The sequence below is a fragment of the Silene latifolia genome, chromosome 5 (assembly GCF_048544455.1).
Source record: "Silene latifolia isolate original U9 population chromosome 5, ASM4854445v1, whole genome shotgun sequence".
NCBI classification, from domain to species: Eukaryota; Viridiplantae; Streptophyta; class Magnoliopsida; order Caryophyllales; family Caryophyllaceae; genus Silene; species Silene latifolia.
In genome coordinates, this window is record NC_133530.1 from 16,708,337 (window position 1) to 16,726,810 (window position 18,474).

The 18,474-nt window shown below is 42.9% G+C and overlaps 1 long non-coding RNA gene across 1 annotated transcript in view; it reads left to right on the forward strand.

Annotated features, from left to right (window-relative positions):
* Positions 1–18,392: 18,392 nt before the first annotated feature.
* Positions 18,393–18,474, forward strand: part of LOC141656880 (uncharacterized) — a 220,630-nt gene continuing 220,548 nt past the window's right edge. The window contains exon 1 of the long non-coding RNA XR_012548598.1: positions 18,393–18,411. This is a non-coding gene — a long non-coding RNA (uncharacterized LOC141656880). The remainder of the gene's footprint in view (positions 18,412–18,474) is intronic.

Below are 18,474 nucleotides of genomic sequence, written 5' to 3' on the forward strand. Positions count from 1 at the left end.
AATAGGCTAAGATTCTAAAAATCCCTCCTTTTTATTACAACAATAATAATAATAATCAAATAATAAGTAAGGACTCGGGCTATTCCTCCGTCTTCCCCTTGCCCTTGTCATTCTTGTCATATTTCTTGTCACGACCTCGAGCCGGACGCTCTTGCACCACTTCAGACCTAATCACTAACGGTCTTTCTCGAGGCCTGACTCTTCCATTCTTGCCAACCACCATTTCCGCAACATGAGTAGTCTTTGATTTCTTCGAAGGATGAATGACCTGAAATCCATCTTCTTCTTCTCCTTCTGTCAGATGCTTCTCCTTCTCTTTCTCTCCCTCGCGCACCTTGTAGTCAACAGGCTCGCATTTCCTCAGTCTTTCGCGTTCTTCCGAAGTTGCAGCCTTTCTCCACCTCAGATAGGAATCCGACACCCACAAAGCATTGGCGGAGAAGCTCAAGAACCACACGTTCCTTTGGGCCCATTTGATGGCCCACTCTCTTCGGCTCTCGGTGGTAAGCGCTACAGCAGTCTGCGGAACGGTATCAAGCCTCGGGATAGTCTGCTTCAGCCCAACTTGCCTCATCAATCTTTCCGGAAAGATGCATACCATGAACACCAGTCCCGGAAAGCGTACGGACCGAGTGGGATCCAAAGAAGACACTCCAGTGACGGACTTGAGGTGCCACCACGGTACAACCCACCTAATCAACGGGCCATCATCATTCTTCAGCTTGTTCTTCCAATAGTCACAGACCCGGGTGAAGTCCACCATGTACAACCGCGTCCTCATCGCAATCATACGGGAATGATAGGAAAGTGCATGAACTGGGGGCTCGAGCAGTCGGAGCCGTTCCATAAGCCAAACCTACCAAAAGCACGTATTAGACACCGAAAAAAAAAAAAAAAAAAAAAAAAAAAAAAAAAAAAAAAAAAAAAAAAAAAAAAAAAGGGTGTCTTTTACCTGTAAGATAACGGGACTCCCCAAAAGTGGCAGATCGCGGTTGGATTTCCTATTATCCAAACCCAAGATAATCTCCCCTAAGCATAAACAAGCTGGGCTCCTGCGCAGCTCCATTTGCTCGATAAGACCCAAAAGACGGGGATCACCTCGCAAATCTTCATCAACGTGTCCATGGAAGACATACACATGCAGCAAACAAAAGCCAAATGCTCTCCTCCTAGCAACATAAGAGACAGTGGGGTCGGCCCTGTTAATGAATCGATCAATAAAATCCAACATTCTCACGCCTTTCGGGGTAACTAGACGATCCACCTCAAGTCGGGTCAGTCCAAGCAAGTCTCTGAATTTGCTCTTATACCCTTGTGAAGTGGAAGGAATGGCAGGTAAATGCTCGGGGTCCCACCCACCAATAGCAGCAATTTCTTCCGGAAAAGGACAAATATCACCACCTGGGAACGCGAAAACATGATAATTTGGGTCCCAATAGTCAAGGCAAGCATCCAAGAACGGTTTTACAACCTTAATGAGTTTCAAACTCAATAGAGACCCAAGGTTATGAGCACCCATGTCGTGCTTCTCAATATTCGAGAATTCATTAGTCCATTCCTTCAAGCGGATCTCCAAAGTATTCATGATAACAATTTTCTCTTGAAAATTTATTTTGGGAGTTTTTATGTGGATTAACGGAGTAGAGACGGAAGAATTATATGATTTAAAGCTTCGTCAACGCTTCTATTTATACTAATTGCTGTTTCCAAAAATCCGCCAGAACGGACAAGCTTGGGAACAGGCGCGACTCTGCTGCGCCTATTCAAAAGGACGCGACTCATCTTTGCGCCTCTTCCCAGACTCACTTTCTGCGATTTCCGCGTTTGGATCTTTCCTAATTCTATAACGAATAATTTTCTATTCCTACGGGATTTTATTTTGGTAAATACGAGCAGTTTACCATGTTTCAAATTTCCTAAATTCGCGGGCACGCATTTCGAGGCGACGTCGACACCTTCGCCATTTTCATCGCACTTATTTCTTCTTTTTTATTATTTTAATTCATTTATTTATTCTTAGGAAATAAATTTCATTTTTTTCATCTTTAGGAAGTAAATTTCATTTTTAGGAAATAATTTTCTTTTGTTTTCATTTTTTAACAAATTTCAACATTTTCACTTCTACACTTACAGATTTCTCTTTTTTCTTTTTTTAGGGGGTAACCCTCCCTACCGTCCGGTCATTTCCGGCAAATTTTTTGCATTTTTGTGTCCTTTTGAGTCTCATTTTTTGCGCTAATTAAGACCACATGTGTATAAAATGTATGTTTTGGTGTGATTTCCATGTAAATTTCGGCAGCATGACGGCGTAAACCGTTGTCTACCAAACCTGTTCAAGAACTAACCTGCAGGTACAAGCAACACAACCCAGCAGCAAAGGCACTCAGGCCATCATATATACAAATGTACAAGCAAACTGGGGGCTTGCGCCCCGAACCAAGTCCAAAGTCCAAGCAAACTGGGGGCTTGCGCCCCAAACAAGTCCAAAAACGTTCAAAATCAGATGTCCAAATGTACGAAACTACACAAAACTACTGCTGGACACCCTCCAACTCAGCAACCCTCGCCGTAAGAGCAGCAATCTCGGCATCCCGAAACTCGAGCTCCCTCGACAAGCGAGCTGTCTCCTCCCGAGACTGGGTCAACTCTCGCTCCAGCTCACGACCAGCCTGTAGACAGAAAGAAATTGGATCATGTCAATCAACTCAAACAAAACTGAAAAACCAAAAATCAAAAGAAATCAAATGAGGTTCATACCCGATGACCTCGACCACCGACGAGTGCCTCGATGGCTGTAGCTCGTAACCGGTTGGCCACCCTCCATAGCGCCACGAACCGAGATGGCGCGACCTGCATTTCAAAAGAAATTCTCAGTAAAGTGAACAAGTTCAATCAAATGTGTTCTTACACGAAAGGTATATAAGCTGGAGGCTCACCCTCCGAATCAGATGCTGCCAGTCGTCTAGGCCAGCATCCGTCACAGCTACGTCAAAGTCACGCAACTCGGAGATCGTCGTCCTCCCAGTCGCGTCAGTGTACTCAAGGGTCTTGGGGTACACTGGGGGCTCGATGCCCGCCGCCTCAACCTCCTGCAAAGACAAATAGCTCTCATTAATCGATGATCTTTCATCGTAATTCTCGAAATCAAATCAAGAAAAATAAAGGATACTCACCACTACTGGCCAGTATGCCAACCTCCCGTAAAGGAACGCTGAGTAGTCCTCGCCAGGCAGAAGAAGGTCGTCGCCACTAGCACCAGCCAAGTCCGCCTCCCTCTCAGCCTCAGAAGGCTCCCTGAACATCGTCCTCGGAGGATCGACGGGAACCGTCAACGCGCCCGAGAGCACCGACGAGCCAAACGCTCGCCCGGATACCACACGGGACCCATCGACGTCCACAACAAAGAGCCGACTCGAGCTCCTAGGTCGAAGAACCTCGGCGACAAAAGGAGGCGCTCCGGCGTACTCCGCCCAAGTGTCCGGGCACCCTTTGCGACAAGATAAAGCAAAGATCATTCCTATGATCAAGTGAAGGCAAAGGATAAGAAATATAAATGAACACGAGTGGGATACTCACGCTGCTCAGCTGAAGGGCGTTCACATCCCGCCGGTAGACATTGTGAGAAGAGCGCTTGCTCTTCGTCCGACACATCACCCAATCCCTCACCACGGGATAGGCCTTCTCCAGCGGCTCCGTCCTCTTCGGCGTGAGACTCGGGAAGTAAGAGTACACCCATGCCTATAAAACAGAATAATCAATGACGATCTTTCGTGATTCAATAAAGAAAGGAATTTACTTTGGTCTAAAGGAAGGTTCATACCTCCAACAGTAGTCCAGGTCCGACAGCACCAGGAGAAGTCCCCTTCTCCATCAACTCCGGACGAACCATGGCCCTCATGAAGCGGATGAGGACCGCAAACCAGCAAAGTGACCCGGTCCCAGTGCCCTAGGGAACTCGGGTCGAAAGAAAGGGAAGAAGCTTCGTCGATAGCCTCTCGCCCTTGTCTCCGAGGTAAATCGAAGACAGGAACCACCAAAGCCACAGACAGAGCCCTCTGCTCGGTGTGGAGGGGAGGAGGAGCGAGTCTCCCTCCCATCGATCGTCACCAACGCCGGGGTCTTCCCTGCAAAGTAGTCTCGAACGTAGGTACTGGGTACCAAACCCTAAGATCGCAACACCTTCGGCGATAAGTTCCGGCCGATCAACCTCCTCGCCTCGGCCGAATCCGCCCTCATAGCGAGTCTCCGGCCACACCATCTCCTCGGTCCCACACGGCGGACTGGAAATCATGCCGTAATCCTCCGAGTAACTCCCACCTCACCGAAAGGCGGTGAAACGTGGAAGTCGTATCCCAGAATCGATCCAAGAAAGCGCGGACCAGGCTAAGGTTAGCCCGCAACTTCCTCTTCACGATATCCCTCCGGACCGAACCGGAGGACCAAACGCTCCACGCTCGATCATGGCCCTCTCCTCCGCTTCGACGACCGCTCGTAGTGCTCCATATTTGTCGTGTAACCCGAGAACGACCTAATGTTCCGGCCTCCTATTATGATTTGAAACAAAGCTATCTTTAGTTTTGAATGAAATTTGCAAGAAGTTTGGACAAAAAGAATGAAAGAGAATAGGTAATGAGTAGTGAATTCTTATTTACCAAGTTCTTCAAATCTGTAGGACGGGTGACCCTCTGCAGCCCACACGAGGTGCCTACTCTCCCAGGTCTCAGCCCACGCAGGAGCTCCCCTCAGCTGACGACCTCCTCGCCTGACGTTGGCCCGTCTCGGGGCCTCCTCCTTCTCCTCGACGGCCTCCTCCTCGTGAGCCTCGTCTCCAGTGGCCATCACCGCAGCGGTGAAGGCCTGCTCTAAAGCCTCCTCAGCAGTACTGGCGTCTATCTCCATGGGAGTCCTCCCAGAAGTAGAAGCCTCATCACCTGCAACGTTAAAGTAAATTCGGGCCGCGTCACATGACGACAAGCCTTTGTTAAGGAGCTTTCGAGCCCTCAGGGCCCTGAAAACTGTCCTTTCCATGCCATCTTTGGCCATATTCCCGCCAACCCAATCACTCATGTGATAAATTGGGTCAAGTCAAGTCCAAGTCAAAGCCTAGTTCCAGGTTCAAGTCGAAAATTCGGCAGCATTTCGCTATAACGGCGATTATGCCCTAGAAAGGTGTCCTGAAAAAGTTGTCACAAACCAAAATTTCGAGATGGTATAAAGTTTACCCATCATCCAAGGATCCCAAATATCAAATTTCATCGCCAATGGACAATCCTAAGGCTATTTTCGAAGCAATTTACGGTTCAGCTGTAAAACCGTCTCAAAATTCGTTCAAGGGCTCAAAACTCGATGAGAATTCAAAGCAAATACATGGTTATGTTCCTAACATTGCCTACTATCCATTTCTAACATCAATTTGGCAAAGCAAATTCATTTGGGGGAAAAGCCCCAAATTTTCGATCAAAAGGGTCGAAAACCCTAATTTTCGCGGCTCAAAATTCAACAAATGTAGATGATTAATGCAAGATTGAAACACATACCTCGATTCGTCATGTTCAATGCAAGCTTTTGGATCAAACCTCGACGGAAATGGTGAAGATTTGAGAGAGAAATTGAGAGAATTGAGTTTCGAAATAATGAATATAATCCTTCTGATTTCGCGTTTTTACGCGGAAATAGCCAAATTGGGGAAAAGACGCAGCAGGCGCTGCGCCTCTTGCTGCGCCTCTTCCTTGTGTTCCCTCCATACGAATTTTCAAAAACTCGTTATGAGTTCGTTATTTGTGGGCCCGTCTTTGGTGCGCCTCTTCTTCAACGCTATTATATTCTTTTGGTCCGTTTCGATGATTTTCTTTCGTTCCGGTCCGCATTTTATCCAGCAGCAGTATTTTGCAGTATTGCTCAAGATCATTTTATCCCGCGCAGCAGTATTTTGCAGTATTGCTCAAGATCATTATATCCAGCGCAGTAGTATTTTGCAGTACTGCTCACTCAAGATTTCTCCCGCGACGATCAAGATGTTCCTAGTCGTCAAAATATTCCCCCAGCAAGAGTTTGTTTGAGACCGACGCAAGCAGATTCAACCTCAAGTTTTGCCAGAGTTCGCTTGAGACCGACGCAAGCGGATTCCCCAGCAGTTTCTACCGACGTCCTGCTGCTTTCAATATTTCTTGTTTCCCCGCGAAGTTCGATTAAGTCTCAGGTATGGTCTCTTCTTATGGCTGGCGAGCTTCCTTACGTAGTCTAATGGACTTTAAACGACCTTCCCCGATAGTCGACAAACTCTAAAATGTTCCCGACGATAGGTCCTTGGCTCAGACCCCTTGAGCCGCCTCGCGTCGCCATAGTTATCAGGTTGTAATCTTCGATTGACCTGATGGCTATACTTTGACTTTCGCCTTGTCCAAGCCTCAGTCAAAGTGGGGGCTCTGAGACACCTCATTTCTGCACCTCCCGCAAACCACCCGGTGATGATTGGGCCGCATGTTTGATTCGCGGAACGATTTGTGACAATTCGTAAGATTATCATCAAGTGATTGCTCAAATATTAATGTCGACCTCTTAGTTGTCATCTACGCCCTGATACGGTCGTTTTGGCAGTAATTAGAGTACATTCGGAGTCCGGGTCAAAAACCGTCTCCATTTTCTGATAACTGTTAAATCCCGAGTCAGAATGTTCTGGAATGTTCCGGATATTTCTATTCCATATTTCATAAATTTTATCTTTTGGCAAATAATATCCCGTGATATTCATAAGATAATCGAATTATTTCCGTCCTACCATAACTCAAACGCGGAAATCTTTCTTCAGCAGGAGGAAACCTCCTTGGGAATAGACGCAGCAGGCGCTGCGCCTCTTCCAAGAGACGCAGTGACTGCTGCGCCTCTTCCCAGGCCCTTCTTTGCATGTTTTACGTATCTTTTTCATATCTTTCCGAGATTCACTTCCAAAGAGTCTCCGAAACCCTAATTCCTTCACGTGATTAGTATAAATAGGAGCTTTCGTTCCTCATATTTCTCACGCGAGTGTCCGCCCTTCTCTTCTCCCTTTGCATTCTAGACTTCGTTCTTACTAATTGGCGCCTACGTGCTTGGACTTCCGACCACGTAAGCTCGGATCTTTCCGGGTACCAGCCTCTCCGTTGCATGACCGACCAATTTGACCAACTACACAATAATCAATCTAATTAATCAATTTAATCAATCGTTTTCCTCTTACGAGGGCACTCTCTTTGCATTCGCGTCGAGCATCACTAGTCGATATCTTAGTTCTTCTCGTTTCGTCAACATGTAAGTCTGAGGGTGTATAATCCTTATTTATTTATTGTACTTTTAATTATTGTATCAATTGTAAGATTCACGTCGAAAATACCGATTAAAACCGATTTCTAAAACCGTGCTTTAAAACCCTTTTTTACGGATTTTCAGAAGTCTGACAGTCGAGAAAAGACGCAGCAACTGCTGCGCCTCTTCGAAGGAGCGCAGTTCCTGCTGCGCCTCTTCGTGAGGCCTGCCTTGATTCTGCTTCTTTTCTTCTTCCTTAAATCTCTCGTAATTCGTCAATCTTGTTTTGATTGTTTCGTTTGTTTGTTAATTCTTCTTTCACATGATAGTTTAATAATCATATGTATATTATAATCATTCATTCACATGTTTAATTCATTAAATCCGACTTAAATCCCTAATAATCAATATTCGCGGGTTTTCGTCATTAAATTCAAACCCGGATTTTAGAGATTCAATTTGTTCATATTGAGTTTCTGGAATTCGTCTTTGATATAATTTTCATCTGCTTGTTTGCATATTCGTTGTATATCCGTCATATTTAGCCTAGTTGGTTGATTTCAATAGAGGACTCATTAATATTTTTATCATTCATTCATGTAATTAATCCGTTTAATTCCGTCTTATTCATGTTTTACTGTTTCATGACCATCATTCACATGTAATTAACCTATTAATCACTTTCATCCGAGTACATAATTTAATCGATCCTTAAATTTAACAATTAACATTAACGATTTGCGTTAAAACGCGACGAGAACTCACCCTTGGAACAGACGCAAAGAATGCTGCGCCTCTTCCAGAGGGCGCGATCTCTGCGCGCTGTTCGAGATGATTTATGTCCCTGAACTCCGTTTCTGCCTTGACCTAGTTTGTTTAGCTTACGTATCATTAACTATTATCCGTAATATCACTAATTTCTGTTCGTTTATTTCATTAATTTTGTCCTTTTATCCTTTTATTTCTTTTTCTCAAATTATCCGTTTTAAAGGTATTTTCGACATAAATCGCCTATCCCAATGTAATTAATGTAATTTTCATTATTGTAATTTATAATTATTGTATTTTGTATCATTTGTATGTTTTCACATGTAAATCAACATTAATTCCTACTTCGACCCAATTGTATGCTAATTACGTGTCAACCGACTTAGTATTAATTCTCACATGCTAGGATTAAAACTTGGATGTTGCATTGCATGCATATAGCCGACGATATATCGAGTATAGACAACTTCCCTAATCATTAGTAGAGGCCGCTATCGAGGCGGGCGGGATTAGGTGTTCGATCAAAAGAGCTTCCTAATACGTACCCTCACCCCTTACTCCAGATCTCCGTGAGCACCCGTGTTCATTGGCATCCACGAGAGTCATTCTAGACATAGAATGCTAAGGGTAACGATTGCTTAGTGTTCATGTCACTACTTTGTGTCTTGACATGACACGAGGTATTCGAACGGTTCCAATTTCCCATAAAAATTGGTGGCGACTCCATACAAAATGCAAACGCTTGTTTTTTTCCGACCTTCACCAAGCGCCCCCCGTGGGCGGCCCGCTGTCCACAAAAGGTAGGTTCGCCTACTCAGTTTCTGTAGATGGTCTAGTGTGTCGGTCGTTGTGATAGTATTGTGATTGTTTGATATAGTAAGTGCATTGTGACGATTGTGATTGCGATTGTGATTGCTGTTGGTGGTTCTCGAGGCGTGTCCTCGGCTGAGTGGGGTCACTTGCGGGAGTGGCTTCACGCTCTAGTTTCGCCTTCTGTGGAACCCGCCACAGAAGGGATGTGCACATTAATGGACAGGGTTATCGCTCGGTATGATGAGCGGGGATTTGGTGGGTACGGCTGCGGTCCCCCACTGGCAGGGCTGGTCCAGTGGACAGTCAGTGATGATGATAGAGTTGGTTGGATTGTTGTGATTGTGTTTGAGATTGATAGCGTCGTATTGCATTAATAGTTGTAGTTGCTGTTGTTGTACCTTATCTCAGTACTGACCTTGTGTGGTTGTTTGTTTGTTATGTGTCTGCCGTGATCCCTTATGGTGAGCAGCTGGTCTTAGCAGGTGTTGATGTTGTTGATAGCTGGAGTCCGGGCAGGGATGAGTCTTCACGAGATATGATGGTCATAGCGAGTAGTCCTTGAGTTGTACCTTTTTATATCGTTTGTTGGTTAAATCACTTGTAATATAACATAATAGTTCTTTTATTGACGTTTGATAATTACTTTCCTCGGGCAACCGAGATGGTAACGCCCTTATATCCTAAGGAAGGCCTAGTTAAGGCTCCTCTGAATATGGGGGTGTTACAAAGTGGTATCAGAGCGACGATTTTGGAACCTGTAACAAATGAATTTAATGAACGTAGCGAGTCTAATAAAATGAACCTGGTGTATGCGTAATGGGAGCCCCAGCTGATGCTAGGTTTTGGGTGAGTAGGCGCCCTCATTTCAAAATCTTGGCCCCATGACACTTAAGCCAGCCACATGGTATGGGAATGTGGAGTCCGTGTGTATATGTGTGATATGTATGTTAATTGTGCCGGAGCTACCTCCGGTTAAGTCCTTGTTAGAGTTAATAGGGGTGTAATAGTGGTATTTGGGCCGTGTATAATTATCGTTAGCGAAATTAGTAGAGTTTTTGGAATGATTAGTGAGTTTATGAGACGGTTATGAATTAGGTGACGAAAGTTTATGTAATAGAAATGCGTGAAAATGTGGAATTGAATGTTGTGACATGAATAGTGAACACATAGGTGTTTGCTATAAGTTAATGATGACGGGAGTCACCTACGAGTTTATAAATCCACGGTAATTACTATGATGATAGTTATAGTATAGTTGAGTTATAATTCGAGACATAGCATATAGTAATGCATGTATGCCTTGCTTATTGGTTGAAATTTTTCCGCTGCGTAATGTTTGATTCGTGCAAGATGAATTGCCTATGATAGAATGTAGGACATGATTGAATAAATGGTTTAAAAAGTATGTATTTATGTGATAAGTGAAAGAAAGAATTGATGTTAATTATATGCATCAAATGAAGTGAACACGAGTTTAGTAGTAACAGGTAAAATAAGTTTGAGTGTAATGTGATGGCATGAATATGTTTATAAATAATTCGGGGGCGGGTAAACCGAGTTAGGTAACTTATATAGCGTAATGTGATGTGCATATTATTCGTTGAGAATTGCAGTTTGCGCGATAATGATTGTAGTACGTAATGGAGGATGATAATTCGTGCCGAATTCCGAACTTAGTTTGGAATCGACACACCATGTTGTTTTGCAGGAATCTTTAATTTACGTCGTACTTCTGACTGAGCACTTAACCTTACTTGATCAGGTGCGAATGCTTACTAGACCGAGTAGACCTCACTCGATCTAGTTAGGAAGCTATGATGTCGGGATGTGGGAAAATTCCTGCAGATACTCGACGAATTAGCTCCTACTCGATCGAGTAGGGTGGTACTCGATCGAGTACCCTAGGCACTCGATCGAGTAGGTTACTGTGCAGTGAATCCTACGGGTTTCTTAAAACCCCTAATCTTCCTATTTCTTCTTCTCATTCTCCTATATTTCGACACACCTAAACTACTCTCAACCCTTATTTCCTCTCAAATCCTCTCATACTCTTGGGTTAGTGGTGATTATTGGGTTAATTTCTTTGCAAAGTTTCGTTTCTTTACTTTGTTAATCAATCAAGGTATGCTTTTCTTCCTAATTTATACGATTTATTGCTTTGAATGTGTTAGAATAGTGAAATAATCTGAAATTTTCGATTCACATGGGTAGGTTGTTGCTTTTGATAGTTGAAATATGATTCACATGTCTCCTTTCCATGTTTGTTGGTGACTAATTGTTGTAAATTAGATTAGAAATTGCAAAATTTGAAATCGAAATTCCTAGGGTTTCCAAAATTGAAATCGATTTTTGGCTGTTTTACAATGGTTAGATGGTAGAATTGAGCCCTATGTATCGTTTATATCATGTAGAAGGATAAATTTTGATGGTTTTACCTTAGAAAGTTGCCTTAAAACCCCGTCTTAAAAGTGCCTCAAATGGAAATTCGTGATTTGTAATTGGAAAATTGGTGTTGTGAATGACATTATAAGTATAAGTTGAACTTCAATATGATAATATAAATGATGATTGATGAAAATATGCCAAGACTATCTCAGCTGTAAAGACCGTCTGAAAATTTTGGTTGAGTTGTTGAACATAATATGAAGGTGATGATGATATGTTATAAATTATTCTTTCTCATGAATTGGTAAGAATGCCTCACATGTGATTAGAAGTGTGTTTGGAATAACCTTAGAATCATGCTAGGATATTCGAATTTGTTGAGTATATGTAATCACCATGATAGTCCCTTTCACAACTATGGCTTATGAGTAGTAATAATCTGAGCTTATATGTTAAATTTTGGAAACTGCTGGTGAACGTGTGTACTTAGCTTAATATTCAAAGTTAACGGCATAAATTATGTGCTTCACATGCTGAAAGTGGTTGATAAATTGTTGTGCCTAACTGAGTATGTCGAATTCAAATTACATGAAGTAATTGGTTGCATGTTTATACAAATTGCTTGAACATATGCCTAAAGCAGATGCCGAGACTGAACCTTGGAACCCGCCAAAGTAAACGGGGGAGGGGTGATCCACCTGAGGTGGGGGAAGGGAGTAGACCTGTGGTACCCGCAGTCCCCGAATACCCTTCAGTTGTTTTTGTTGATTTCAAGCAGAGGGAGCGTTTTGTAGCCTTACAAAAACGCAAAATGAGACCTACGAGGTGTATAGACACTACGGTGTTGGATGATTTGGGAATAGAGACGGATGTCCGTCACATATTCGAGACCTTGGGTTTTACGGGTTTGTATAGGCTGAGGAAACATTCTTATCCTTTCCTCACTATGGAGTTTATGAGCTCCTTTATCTATGACCCAGCGGGCCAGACCGTTGAGTTTAGGTTGATGAACACCAGTTTTCTGTTGACGATGGATTTGTTTGCTTCTCACCTTGGGTTGGCCAAGCCTCCCAAGGATTCTATCACCGATATTCCAGCCGAGTGCGGTGTCTGCCGCCTGATGCCTTGTCTGACTGGGAAGCAAGCTCCCACCTCGAGCAACATGCTGATTAATGACGTTCAACATGTTACCTTGAGGGTCTTTCTTCGTTCTCTTTCGAACCTCCTTTATGACAGAAAGGATATCAGCAAACTGAATAATCACGAGGTCTTGCTTTTGATGTCTTACCTCAACCCGGAGCGAGCCAGGAAAGTGGTTTTTAATGCTCCTTCTATGGTTTGTGCTGCCCTTGCCTTGATGACTTCTTCCTCTTCCCGGTACCTGAGTTGTGGCGCTATCGCCACTCGGTTAGCTGAAAAGCTAACCTCTTTTGAGGCCTCCTCGGAGTATGTGCCTCTAGCTACCCCAGTGCCCACCATGAACCGTGACTACTATCTCGACCTGAAGTGGTTGAGGACCTTGGCTGACGGTAGCCTAGCGTGGAGGGTGTGGGGCATGAGTTGGATGAAAATTCCAGCTCCTGAGCACCTCCCACCGACAAAGCCCTTAGAACCGGCGGTGGTGGCTGTGGATGTGGACGATGAGGAGAAGGAGGAGGAGGATGAGGATAGACCCCGCCAGCTGCAGACCTATCTCATCGACGACACCATCCTCGAGGTGATGCCGGAGCCGATGAAGGGCGAGAACGCGGGAGTTGCAGTGGTGGAGAGACCCAGATTGGGGAGGGGACCCCGTCGAGTGAGGGAGAGGGCCTCGGAGACTAGGCCACAGCCGGTAGCGCCACAACAGCAGCAGCAGCATCCTTTCCCGTGCTACCCTTACCTCGACACCCCGGATACGCGATCCAGCTACTTAGCGGAGAAAGTGTCATCTACTCTGACACTCAGGAACCTGCACGAGATGGCGTACACTCAGGGGATAGGGACCGAGGGACCTCACCCGGTTTGGTGGAGCGGAGTCGGGGACTACTCAGGGGTTTTCCATTCCTACGGGGTGGAACAGTCGACGTGGGGGACACCTCAGTCCTTTACCTACGGTGGCTTGACCCCATGGTATGTGAGCCCAGGAGCAAGAGCAGGAGGTGATGCGGGCGTGGGTTCATCAGGTGCGGGTATGGCTGGAGGAGGTGGTGGTGATGATGAGGTGATGTTTGAGCAGCAGCAGCAGCAGCAGGAGTGATACTCCTTGTTTCTATCCTTGTTCATGATCGTTAGTAGTGGATGTTGGTAGCTTAGTTAGATTTTCGGTTGTTTTAGTTGAAACTTTACTTATGGATATGTATTGTTGGCCATAAGGCCGGATTCGATACTTTGACCTTGTTGCAGGATGTTGGGAGTCGGGGAGTCATCCCGACTCGATTTATATGACGACTATGTACATGTATGTTGGTTTATGACGAGTTTTATAGGAATTTTGGCCTGTAGGTACTCGACAGAGTACCCCGTACTCTATCGAGTAGCTGCAGGCATGTTTGAAGTAAATCATTCTGATCTGTGGGCTACTCGATCGAGTAGCCAAGACACTCGATCGAGTAGCATGGCACTCGATCGAGTATCGCTACATACTCGATCGAGTAGCACTGTTACAGGAGATTTTCGAAAATTAAAAATGTTCAATTGATTTATAATTGAAAGTTTCATAATTAAAGTGGTTGTTAATGCATAGTAACACCTTTGAACCGTTAATTTCATATGTTGGAAGTCGTGTTTGAAGTTTTATAATCGTATTTGTCACAATTAGTGAAGCGGTAATAATTTCCTGTTACTTTAATGTTGCGTACGCCCCATTAAGATCTATTTATCGGAGTTGTAACTTCTCGTACATTTGTGCATACCATGTTAACATGTGTTGTCAACGGTGACTAGTTATCCCGGTGGCTTGTGTATGATTTCTAATTTAACGAGCATATAGTTAGCGAGTAATGTCCATGACAAATAATATGGTTTTCTTTAATGTTATGAAGCAAATAATAGGTGATATGTGTTGTAAGTGGAGTGGTGAACTTCGGGGACAAAGTTCCTTTTTAGAGGGGAAGAGTAATGTCGCGAAAGAAAAAGGCTGTTTTTGAAATAATGGTTTGCTTGTTTATAATGTTGTTGGTATTATGTTTTGCTTTAATTACAAAATTTCTGAAGTATAACGGATTACTTTAGTCCTTTAAAGTAAAGGTGGTTGTATGTTACAAGAGTATGTTACAAGAGACGGTCATGAAGAATAGTTATAGTGCGATGAATCGTATTTGAATCACGTTATCGAGTAACACGGTGATGTTAGTTGTGCAGTATGAGGTTGATATGAGATACGTTTCGGATTGAAAAATTGTTGTCACATGATGACCGATGGTTGATTGTGTCGGCTCATATGGCAAAGTCGATGCTTGATACATAATCATTAGTAGGAATTGAGGCATACATGTAAGAGTGACAATTAACAGTGATAACGCTTGCATGATAGTGGTAAGAGTCTTTAGGTATAAAGTATAAACGGTGATGATGATGACACGGGGGGGGGGGGAATGGTATTTTGGGAGTCATGGTTTGAGCGGGAAGATGGGTGAGGACGTGTTGTCTTCATGTCTTGTGCGGGGGATAGGTGAGGTGAACTTCGGGGACGAAGTTCTTTTTAAGGGGGGAAGACTGTAATACCCGCCCTTTTAGGGAGCCTTTGACCATCGTTGACTGACCTTGGGAGTGGTTTTAGGAAACTGTGCCAAAACCTGCTTGGGCTGCGTGTTTAGAGTGGTACTCGATAGAGTAGAGGCTACTCGATCGAGTAGGTAGGTTACTCGATCGAGTAGGGGGCCACTCGATCGAGTATGTTGGGTACTCGATCGAGTACCGGGTTTTCAGCGAGGGTTTTATATCGCGTTTTGTTAAATCCGCAAATCACTTCCGCCACTTTCCTCCTATCCTTCAGTCGCCTATTTCCCTTCCCTTCACCTCAAAACCTCCATGGAAGCCTTCTTGAAGATCCTTGAACCTTAGGAAGGCATCACTTGTGTCGGGTAGCGGTCTTGCTGAGTTTTCTCCCCTATAGGTATATCATAATCATCATCCGTGTCCTTGTTCTCTATAGTTAGGGTTTGCTTGTTAGTAATAGATATTGTATTGTGGTTATAGGCTTTGCTTGGTCGCTGGATATGTTGTTTGTCAGCATGGATTGGTTGCGGTTGCTTAAAGGTAGGTTCGCCTACTCAGTTTCTGTAGATGGTCTAGTGTGTCGGTCGTTGTGATAGTATTGTGATTGTTTGATATAGTAAGTGCATTGTGACGATTGTGATTGCGATTGTGATTGCTGTTGGTGGTTCTCGAGGCGTGTCCTCGGCTGAGTGGGGTCACTTGCGGGAGTGGCTTCACGCCCTAGTTTCGCCTTCTGTGGAACCCGCCACAGAAGGGATGTGCACATTAATGGACAGGGTTATCGCTCGGTATGATGAGCGGGGATTTGGTGGGTACGGCTGCGGTCCCCCACTGGCAGGGCTGGTCCAGTGGACAGTCAGTGATGATGATAGAGTTGGTTGGATTGTTGTGATTGTGTTTGAGATTGATAGCGTCGTATTGCATTAATAGTTGTAGTTGCTGTTGTTGTACCTTATCTCAGTACTGACCTTGTGTGGTTGTTTGTTTGTTATGTGTCTGCCGTGATCCCTTATGGTGAGCAGCCGGTCTTAGCAGGTGTTGATGTTGTTGATAGCTGGAGTCCGGGCAGGGATGAGTCTTCACGAGATATGATGGTCATAGCGAGTAGTCCTTGAGTTGTACCTTTTTATATCGTTTGTTGGTTAAATCACTTGTAATATAACATAATAGTTCTTTTATTGACGTTTGATAATTACTTTCCTCGGGCAACCGAGATGGTAACGCCCTTATATCCTAAGGAAGGCCTAGTTAAGGTTCCTCTGAATATGGGGGTGTTACAATTATCTTTACTCGGACCTTGATATCTATGGAGAACTTCACAAATCCTACAACCCCAACTTCTATACACCCTTAGCATCAACAAGTCTTGATAACTTCTCCTTAACTCATGTGTCCTACCAGGGTCCATATGTGTCTTCACGAGACTTAGTGTTGCACTTGCGTACCTTCTTCTTGTGTCTAGTCCAAGTCGACTTTGGATTTTGAACTGATACCACTTGTTGTTGGGTTTTATGCTGCACCGGTGTCCACTGTCCATAATAGTACGATATTGTCAGCTTTTGGCAAAGTCCTCACGGATTTACTCTTGGACTCCTTTCCAAAAGACCTGGTGCTATTATATTTGTTGACACCTTATATAGATGAGCTTCACCTTTACACTATTGATGTGAGACATGATGGAGAAACACCTCCTTGCTGGGTAGTATTAGTAGTAGCCATAGATGGAAGAAAGATGGAGAAATCGTAAATAATTCAGTAATTAATTGATGTGTACAAAATTTACATTGGGACTTTCTGGTGTTCTGGATCGTCTTTTCTTTGTTTTTTGGATTGTCTGTTCTATGTCAGCCGCGTAAATAATTCTACATTTCTAGTTTTCTACGAGTGCTCAATTGAGAAATTCTACAGGTGCCCATTTTGTTATTCGAATAAATGTGATGGAATTTGGGACGAACAAGTTTTGGCCTGAACCAAAAAACCTGATAATATCTAGTTGTGTTATGCAGTCGAAAAATTACGGTTTATCATCGACAATTTGAATGAATAATTCAAAATACCCCTTTTATGCTCCTACCTAATCGACAATTTATACTAATCGACAAACAATTTAATCGACAAATAGAAACTAACAACTAATATCGAATCACTCACAATTAAATCGAAACAACGAATTACCATTTGAGACTAAAAACTAAGATCGAACAACTAACAATTTAATCAAAACAACGAAACACTAGTCGAATAACAACTAAGGTCAAAATTACTAAAAGCTTAATCGAAACACCGAATTAAACTGACATGATCATGATAATTGATAAGATTAAACCGATTCACAGCCACCAATCTAGAACTCTAAGTCAATTATTAGTGGGTATAACCGAGTTGAGGCAATGTTTAGTTCGACTAAGTGTGAAATCAACTTGTACACTAAAAATCGAACTCAACCCAAGTGAAAGTACTTGGAATCATTGCTCAATCTCGACTCGTATGATTTAATGAGCCCTAGCTTTTCGCAAATTCTTTTTTTTTTTCCTATGTGCGAATACATGATTATGATGTATGAATTGATAAGTTTGAAATTGACTCACATTTGAGCGAAAACTCAAGTGCAATTCTGAGCTCATTACATTTGAAAAATTGAAACTCAAACTCACTTTGTCATTATATTCTTTATATTTTTAAAAATTTGAATATAATTATAAAATCCCAACAAAAATCACAAATTATTGTGTAAGACCTTTTTACTTATAAGACTAGCCCATTAATCAAAAGTCCAAATAGATTACTCAATAAATTTGTATAAAAATATTTTATTTTGATAACCAAAATTTTTAAATTGATAACTTGTATATTTAAATGTGTTAGTTTTTATCATTAAATGTCGAGTTGTTAAAATAAAATTAAAATATAAATGAAATTAAATTTTATAATTGGGCTTCTCTCTTTTTGGGCCAGTCATATGCTATAGTACAGTCTTATAGGAGAGTTGCCGAACAAAAAATAATAGACAGAGAACACATAATTCAAATAAATAAAAAATTAAAAACTATATTAAGGAAGTAAACGAAAATCCAAACGAACAATTTCAGAGCATCTCCAATGGTTATCCAAAAGGACTTGCTTGCAAATAAAAAGAAATTCAAGCTACTTGCTTAACCATTGGAGCACTCCTATTGAACTAGCTTAAATTGAGCAACTAGCTCCATGGAGCTAGTAGCTCAAATGGTCCTACAAAAAAAATCTGCCAACTAAACTAATACACGTGGAAATAGGCATGAAGTACTATTGCATTTTCAGAAATGTTGTTGTGCATATGGGCCCATCTAAGCCACAACACTAGTAACTTACCATTGTAGTAGTTTCTAGCTTAAAAATATTGTAGCTTGAAAATCTTATGTGGCAATGGTACGCTAGTAGCAACTAGCTTACCATTGTGGATACTCTCATAAGTCACATCTAATCGAGGTTGGGCCGAACTTTGACCGAGCTGATTCCAATACTCCGAAAAAAAAATTGTCGAAAAAAAAA